Source organism: Thrips palmi, unplaced genomic scaffold (genome assembly GCF_012932325.1).
Source record: "Thrips palmi isolate BJ-2018 unplaced genomic scaffold, TpBJ-2018v1 HiC_scaffold_15, whole genome shotgun sequence".
Taxonomy (NCBI): domain Eukaryota; kingdom Metazoa; phylum Arthropoda; class Insecta; order Thysanoptera; family Thripidae; genus Thrips; species Thrips palmi.
Window position 1 is genome coordinate 7,359,726 of NW_023144624.1, and position 9,203 is coordinate 7,368,928.

A 9,203-nucleotide genomic window follows, 5' to 3' on the forward strand; every position below is an offset into this window, starting at 1 on the left:
GCCGGGGCACGCCACCGCGAGGCGACAGGCGACACTGCCGGACCACAATGATGACACCGCGACACCCCGCCGCACGCGCAGCGCGCAGCACCCCGTCGTGGAGTGGAGGCAATCAAGCATTTGGGTCATGCTGGCGCGCGCCGCCGACGGAAGGCTTCGTTTCGGCAGGTGTGCCCGGGTGTACCCGCCGACCGGAAACCCCTCGGCCGTCTCGGCGAACTTGGAGCGGGCAGGCCGAGGCGGCCGAGGCAGGCAGTCCCGGATGCGATGCACCCCGGCCCCGTAACCACGGTCACCGGGGCGCGGCCGCAGGTCGCACGCCGGCCGCGGGTTAGGTTAGCCAGACTGTGCTCTCGGGCGGCCCCTGCACGCCGGGTGTTATGTTTGGGGTTCCCCTGTAGACAGTGGCGGGGCCGAAGACGAGTCCAGCGAGTGAGGGGACGGGACGGGCCTTACGCAAGCCGCGCCTTCTGATCGGCAGCATTCCGACCCAGAACCCAGAACGCAGGCCACATGCCCACGCCACCCGCGGCTGGGGCTGGGGCTGGGGCGGTCCCGCTGCCGCCCGGTTAGGACATACCCCGCGTGTTCGGGGCCGCCCGGTGTCGACGCGGGGTATGTCCGCGACGCTCCGGGACGGGCAGCTGCTCCTCGCGGCCCGCGGGTCCCGCGCCGTGCGGGGTATCCACGACGGCCCGGCCGCGCCGTCGCCGAGTCCGTCCGCATCCGGGGTCCAGGACGCCGTCGACGGGGCTTCGGCGTGCTTCGGCGTGCTTCGCCTTCCCCGGCGAGCGTGACGACGCGGTTTGCAGTGTGAGGGAAAAATGCGGTGCGTCACATAATAAGGCTCGCCGCCAAAAAGGTGAATGAAAGGAGGACCGCGAGTGGACCAGTTTCCGGCCAATCAGCGGCAAGAATGGCCCGAATGGCCCGTATGGCGGCGCGGACGTGGAGCGTGGAGCCGTGGCCACGGGCCGGGGGGCTGGGCTGCTGGGCTGCTGGCTGGCCCGCCGCGCCCGCCTCGCCCGCCTCGTTGCATTCGCTTACTTGTGCAATACTCTACACACGCCGGCCGCCCCGCCGAGCCCCGCCGAGCCCCGCCGAGCCCCGCCGCCGGGCTGGTTCCGCAGACTGGCTGCAGCAGGATTCCGGGGTGAAAGGAATTAAGAGAGAAGGCGGAGAGGGAGGCGGAGGGGTGTCCGTGCCGTCAAGGTCCGACACGGGGAGCTCGAGGTGCACGAGGAGCACGAGGTGCGGTCCACAATGGTCAAAAGAGACTGTGCTCGGTGTGACATAAGGGGATGGGGGAGGGGGCCCGGGCGACCGGCGAGTGACAAGCACTATGAAGTGGACTGAGTTAGAGACGTGTTGGTGCCCCTCCCTGTCGTCGCGTCGTTCAGAGCACGCCGTCCTTCGCTCCGAGCTCCGCGTCGGCGCCTGACTCACTGCAGAGCTTACGCGCTGCCCCACCCGGCCCCGCCCTGCTACACCCAAAGTGCCCCCCTCCCCAGCCCCCGGCCTGCGCGGCGCGAGTCTGCTGGCTCGAACCGTTTTACTCCACAAATCGCAACCGGAAACACGTTAGCCAGGAATGCAGTGGGCGCCGGGGAGGGGGTCCACCGGGTCCACGCATCGCGGAAGGCGACGTCTGTTTATCGCGGTGGTGCAGCGCGGCGCCCAGGCGAGCGGCCCGGATCTGGCTCGCCGGGGTGCTGGCCGACGCGACGCGTCACGACGTCACGACGGCCTGCATGGCGGCCTGCATGGCGGCCTGCATGGCGGCCAGCGCCACCGCCCCTTCCGGAACAGAGCACGCCGTCGTCGCGGGCGTCACCGAGGCCAGGCCGGCCAGGCCGGCGGCCGGAACCCACGCGGCGGCGCGGCGCCGTGGCCGTGCGGCGCCGACGTGCAGCCTGAGGTCACGCAGCGCTAGTCCGTTACCGTTCCGTTAACGCAGCCGCTACGAGGTGTGGGGTGTGACCTCACAGGTGTGACGCCACGTGACGTCACGCCAGTCGTCACGCGCACGGCCCGCTTCAGCTGCTGCAGCGCCCCCTGAGCACTGCGTCCTAGGGTGGCTCCCGCGCCGCCGCCCGCGCCGCCAACGTGACAACTTAAATGGCGAACTTGAAACGCGAGGAATCGGCGGGCGCCACGCCCCGCACCGTGGCGTTGCTGGCCGCGCAGGCCGTGCAGGCCGTGTTGCACTTGTCAGGCGATAGCGATCAATTTATGGCCGCGGCATGGAGTCCGGACCGCTAACCTTTTGTTATTCTGGCCGACAGCGCGGCGGAGAGTCGTTGTCGTCGCTCTGTCTCTGTCGCACTCTCGCGGAGTCCCGCTCAGGTGTGAGAGAGACAGAGCGATCGGGCTAGGCCGGCACTGCGCGGTGCATGTGCGTGGCTCCGTCACCGCCTCGCCGCGCGCTGCCAGTGGCGTGCCAGTGGCGTGCCACGGCCCGGCCGGACGATAACGCCATTTTCTAATGGTTCCGCCGGGAATATTCAACGCGCTGCCCTGGCCGTCTGGCCACTATCGGCCGTCTTTTCAGGCGCCCCGCGTAGCCGCCGCGCCGCCGCGTCGGTGGGCGCTGCAGCGCTGCAGTTGGCAACCGCGTATCCGGGCCGCAACAACGGCAACGGCTAGCAACGGCCAGCAACGGCCAGCAACGGCCAAGGGACGGGCAAGCCTGCCAACCCCTGCCACTTCCTGCTCCGCGCGGGACGCGGGACGTGTCAAATGCTGCTTTGTGTGCCTCCGCGTCTGGTACTGGTGCAGTGCGGCGCCCGGACGCGCCTCGCCGCCAAGGTGGTCGAGGTGGTCGACCTCCCGGTTACACTACTCATGACGGCTGGCAGGGCGGCTGGCGGGGCGGCCAACTGCCGAGAGGGAAAGCACGCGTCTCGCGTCATCGAGATGAAGCGGTGCCGTGCCGCCGTGCCGCTCTCCGCGGCGACCAGAAGGTCACCGCCCGAAAAACAGTTTCCAATTACTCTCCGGCAGAAGCAGCGTTCTTCCTCGCAGCCGACGTCTCTGCGCTCGCACAACCACGCACGACCGAGATCTCGGCGACCTCCGCAAGAAATGAGTCTCTTATTTTTGCTGCCCCCGTCGTGAGAAACTTGCGCGGCTGAGCCCCAACCAATGTCGCGGGCACGTGTTGGCACTGGCCCGCACTGGCCACTCCTTTTCCTGACGGGCGGCATTCCTCTGAGAAAAAGAAAGAAGAGGGGCAGGGAAGAACGTCACTGGAGACGCCCGTCTGTGTGTCAGAGGCGCTCAGTGCGGACCACTTCAAATCCAGCCGACCGACACCTTGCTGGCCGCGCTCCACTCCACATCCTGCGCCACGCCACGCCGCCCACCCAGCGGACTGATTCCGCTCGGCGCTGCATCGCTCTGCCTCTCTCGCACCCGGACGGAGCGCCCCGCGAGTGCGAGAGAGGCAGAGCGAAGTGCGGCACCCCCGCTGTGCTCCGCTGCCTTTATTTTGACCGGAAGAGACGCCGCTTCCTTCCCTTGCCGCCCTTTTCGGACAGCCGCCGGACCGCCGAACCGCCGAACCGCCGCGCCTCACTCGAACGCACCCCCAACTCCACATCGCGTTGCGTGCCGCGTGGCCGCGAGCGTGCCGGGCGGGGCGGGGCGCGGCAGGGCGGGGCGGGGCGGGGCGTGCGGCAGGGACGGCCCGCAATGCACATGGCGAGCGCGGCGGCCGAGCGCTCGTCCGAGAAAGTTACGCGATTGGGCCGCGGAGCGAACGAAAACGCTTTGAAGGGAAATCGAATCGGAACGACGGAACGCAGGCATTAAAGCCCGCCATGCGTTTGAACGGAACGCACCGAGAATGACCGGGGAAGACCGGCGTGGTGCGAAGCGGGGTGGGGCGGGGCCGGGCGTGGCGGGGCGGGGCGGGGGGGGCGCGCGCACCGCCGGCGGCCAAGGCGGCGGCCGAGGTGCTCGCTTACTCCATTTCCCTAATTCCACCACATGCTATTCCCGATCGTGCGTAGCTGCCGGTGGCTGCGCGGCGGCGTGGCCGTGCTGCCGAAGGCGCTGATGGTGCTGACGCCGGCACCGAGCCCTCGTGACGCAACGCGCACCGCGCAGCCGAAGAAAGGAGAAAGGGCGCTCTATTACGGCGCGTAAAAAACATCCTCTCGGGTTCCCTCGGTGCGATCCGCCTGCTTCGTCCCCAAGGTCAGCTCGTCGCCGCGTCGCCGCAGGGCTCGTCCCCGCCGTCCCCCAACGCCGCCGTGCCGCCGTGCCGCCCATGCCGGCCGGGCTGTGTGGGGCTGGGACGCCTGCGAGGTAGGCAACCCGTCGACGCGCGCCGCCGCGTGTTGCCTACCCGGGATTCGCAGGCGCTCCGGCGCGCGGCGACGGCGACGTCGAGTCCAAGACGGGGTCAGTGGGGACATTTTTGCTCCGGTTTCTAAACGGAATTGGGCCGGTGTGAGCACGGGTCGCCTTTTGGGCCATCGGGACATGGTCCGGTCCCGGTGGGCCACCCCCACCCTGCCCCACCCCTGCCCCTCCCCTCCCTCTGGCGCTCCCCACGCCCGGCCCGGCCCGGCAGCAACACAGGCAGCAGCCGGTTTCCATTCATCGGTATGATGCAATTGTTTGGGACGACAGCGATGACGTAAGGAATGGCTTGGCTCTTGGCTGGGGCGACCCATGCGGGGGCGGCGCGGGGCGGGGCGGCCGGTCAGATGCATTCTCGGAAAATTCGGACAATGCGCGCCGCGGCGAGGGAAGGCCCACCCGCGGAGAAGTTTTGCGCCGAGAAAACAGGACTTGTTCGCGTGGAGATGGGCATACGAGATCATTCTGTGGACTGAATGAGGTTGGCTAAAAAAGTTCAGTGGAAAATTTCGGAGCTGCGTCTCTTTCATTCTTCGGAATGTCAACTTGAGATTTGTGTTTTAGGGTCCAGTCGTCGCGTCAGCGCTGGAAAAAGTGTGGGCGTAAAGAACAAGTACGTTTTAGTCTCTCAGTTTGTCGGGCCTAATTTGTCGTAAATCGATGATCGTGAACGAAGGCACACCGCTGCACAAAGATCTTGCCAAATTTTTAGGTCAGCCGCGGACGTGTGGAAATGCAGTCGGCGGGTTAGTCGAGTGGCTATAGTACCGTCTTGCTAGCCTGTCGGTCGCGAGTTCGACTCCCTGGGACTTTTTTTCTTTGCCTCTTTTTTCCCTGGCCCCCACTTCTGGCTCCAGACCAAAGACCCGCCGCCGCCCGTCGGTGCAACGACGCCGCGCAGCCCGGCGCAGCCCTCGCGGCACCGCGGCAGCGTCGCCAGGCTCTTATGTGATTGATGAAAAATATGGAAATGCAATAGTATAGGAAGGCCCGGCCGGGCGGGCGGCGATTGGTTTTTAATCGTGCACCCATTGTATGGTAAGCGGGCGCTGGCGGGGCCGCGGTGCTGCCCTGCCGCCCTGCCCCGGCCAGGTCAGCCTCCAAGCTCCCTAGACCGTGCATCGCATATTGGTGTTGCCGCCACTGCCCTGGCGGTGCTGGCGGGCACGGCCAGCAGGCAGGGCGCCGCGGACGCGCGCGGACGCCTTTGCGCAATTTCGTGCCTACGGGTCAGCCTGCTCCTCTCCGTGTGAAAAATGAGGCAAACGTCTTCTGTTTATCATGCGGCATAGCAGAGGCAACACGCTGGAACAGTTCCTCGCTTTTGCATCATAACAACGGTTCCAGAGATGCGCATTGAGTGCGTAGGTTTTTTTTTTTCAGGGTTTTTTTTCAGCGTGATGTGTCGTAGCTTCCGCGGTGCATTCGTTCGCCCATGGTCGATAGAATCAACTCGAGATTCAAATCTTCAAATGAGTCCAGTTGACATGGCCGCCGCCAACGACAGAGTTCTGCAGCTCGCTGCCCGTCCCCCCTCCCCCGCCCCCTGCCCCGCCGCCGCCGGTCCCCGCGGCCCAGAGTTCGCCGATGGGTGTCAGTGTTCGCTGCCTCGCCGGGAGAAAGTGGCCGCGCGGTGACCTTGGCACGCACTGGCCGGGGCCGCGGCCGCTGGCGGTGGCGCCTCCGGGGGTGCGTGGGAAGGGGTGCTGATGCTGTGTGTGTGTGTGTGAGTGTGTGTGTGAGTGCACCGCCGCGCGCCCCGGGGGTAGCTTTCTCGTCAACGACATGCAAGGCAAAGTAGTCATCAATTCTGGTGACAGTGGTTTGTTTTGTTGGCCGACCCCGAGGGCGGTTCGCAGCACAGCCGAATACCCGAGAAGTAACGCCAAGTAGCAATGACCCGCGGTGCGTGTTTGTGTGACTCCCCTCGGCCACACACCGACATCGCGAAGTGTGGTGTGCCTGATACGCTTGCATTTATGGATGTAACCTTCGCTTGAAAATTGTCGTGTGAACATCTTGTTCTCCAAAATCAGAACTGTGGCGGACTTAGTCTGAGCCCGCATTCCTCCGGATTATCCCTTCATAGGGAATAAAGTTGTGGACATGCGCGCGCGCACACACACACACTCGGCTAGCCTTGGCATTTGCCCCGCCAGACGGGCCGGGTCGGGCCGGGTGGCGGCGGCCCCGAAGAAGATGTTTCCTCCAGCGCGGCGCGCGGCGGCGGGCCACACTTTTCACATTATCATTTTGATAGAGCCCGCCTCGCCGCGTCGCCTCGCCGCCGCCCCACCTCCTGCCAGTGCCTTCTGGAACGGCGCTCGCGGCGGGACGTTTTCAGGCGTCGCCGCGTTTTCAAGTTCAAGATGAGACGGCCGGCCTTAACAGTGTGCCGCGTCGCCCGGTGTCGCCGTTTGTTGCTGCGGGCCTGCCGGGCCTGCCGGGCCTGCAGGTGCGGTTTCCGGTTTCCGCCGCCAGTCTCTCGACGTCTCGGCCGCGCTAAGATGGCGGCTGAAATTTGAACTTGGCCGGCCGTGCGCGTCCTTGGGGCGCCCTTCCCGACCTTGACCTTGGCAGTGCGGCGGCGGCGGCGGCAGCGGCGGCAGCGGCCAGGCCCCGGGGGCAGTGGCGCCCAGGGGCCAGGGGGCAGCCAGGGGGCAGCCAGGCCACTGTTAACCTGTTAACGCCGCGCCTTTTCCGCACCACCGCCGCCCTGCAGCCTGGGGCTGTGGCCGCCTCGCCGGACAATGGCCTTTTGTTGTTGTTTGCTTCCACCCCCGCCGCCGCCCCTCGGCCGCTGCAGGCTGCAGGTGGGCGTCGGACTGTCGGACACGCCATTGTGCGTCGCGGCGACAAAAGAATCACACATTCCACCAATCGAATCAGCGAGAGGCTCATCTCGCGGTGTGTCCGTCCGGCCGGAAATGCAGGGCGATGCAGCGCGTCTTGGAGGATGGCGCACCGCGGTCGGCCGCCGCCCCTAGAAGGAGAAGCAGTGCTTTCTCGGCGACGAGAAAAAAAGCGAAACGGAGGAAAATGTGCGCAGTGGTGGGTAGCAGTGGGTAGCGCCGGGGGTCGGCGTCGGCCGCATCGTCTGTCTCAATGGTCTCGACCTGCACCGCCAAAAACAAGCAGCCTCCGTGGGCTTCGACTGAAAAGAGGTAGGAATCGAGTACTAAGGGGGGTACGGAGACAAGCCCGAGCGAGATATTTCTCTTCCGTGGAGGGGAATTTCCCGCCGTGGGCAGCGTTAGTATGCATTGTTGAACAGTGTCGACACACGTGCATTGTGCATCAGCATTGTTCCCTGGAAGGGTGGGGCGTGGCGTGCTGGGGCGGGGCGGGGCGGGGCGGGGCGGGGTGCGGTGCAGCGAGGCGGCAGTGGTCGGGCGCGGGGCTTGGCGGGGCGGTGCGTGCGGCAGGGCGGCCCTACAAGGATGCAGAGCTTGTGGTGCTGGGCTAGGCTGTACTAGGCTGTACTAGGCTGTACTGGGCTGCAGTGGGATGTGCGAATGCGAGCACCGCGATGAGAGACGGTCCCCGGACATGTGCGGACGTGCCGCTTGCCCCAGGCTTGCCCGCAGCGCACGCGGTGCCGGGAACATCCCTCCCACTCTCTCCTCCAAGGACGCGCACCTTCTCCCTTCCTCTTCCTTCCCTTTCACTCAGCTCCTTCTTGCCGCCCTTCACCGTAAGGACGACCTTTCGCTTTAGTTCGCAAAACCTCACCACGAATTTCAATCACCAAAAATTGACCATCTTCAAAAAAAAAGTTGCCGGGTGAATTATTTTGCCCGTCGAGCGTGCTGTCGTTAAACTCCCGTTTTCAATCGGCCCCTCATTGTCGCAAAGTGAAGACAGCCTCCACGACACACACACGCATACATTGTGGGCACTAACGCTTCCTCGCTGCCCGCGCTGGCGCGCTGGCCTGGGCGGGGCGGCGGGGCGGGGCTCTAGCCGGGCCTTGTCTTGCCGCCACCACCCACCAGCTCTGACGCCCGTTGTGCTGTTACCTCACACACTTCACGTGTCCTGTGCTCACCCGCACACAATGCAGACAATGTCTTCACTAAACGCTCGAGGAAAATAAAAGATGAGTGAATGAATAGTTTGGGGCTGCCGGTTTGTTGAAACTGAACCGGGAAAAAAAGGTATATCTTCCGCCGAAGACTATTTCTTCTTTCTTCGGCCCAACAGCATTTCTTCTGCCCCAGAGCACTTTTTCTGCTCAAGAACTTCTTGCCTGCCGGACTTAAGGGTATGAGAAATTGAGGAAAGATGTGACCGCGCAGAAACAACATGATATTTCCTGTCTGATTTCAATTTTGGCTGCCGTAATGGACGATACTTGCGTTTCCCGAGCTGCAAACGAGCCCGAGCCGCCCGAGTCCCCGGCCGGGTGATGCAGGGCGAAGTGCCTGGATCGACCTAACCTCTTACGTCTCGGCGGCACTCTGCGCGGCGGGCGCTGCCTCGGGCGCTGCGCGCTGCGGCGCTAGCTGCACCCGAGTGGAATGAAGCGTTTTGTGGAGTGAGTGTTGTCATGCGAAAAAATGAAACCGCTCCGCGAATGGCGACACCGTTAATTAATGAAGAGAAGACTCGCAGAAGGCGCTCCGCGGCGGGGCGGCGAAGGCGAAGCTAAGCTACATTCGGCAACGCCGCAACACCCTCGCCGCGGGTACCGCGGGCACGGCGACCACCAGCGGGCTCGTTCCGAAAAGGTGCTCTCGTCGCTCTGTCTCTCTCGCGCTCCTCGGGTGCACCGCAAGAGTGCGAGAGAGACAGAGTTTCGGGATCAGGCTGCAGGAAAGTGCCCCACCGCCGCC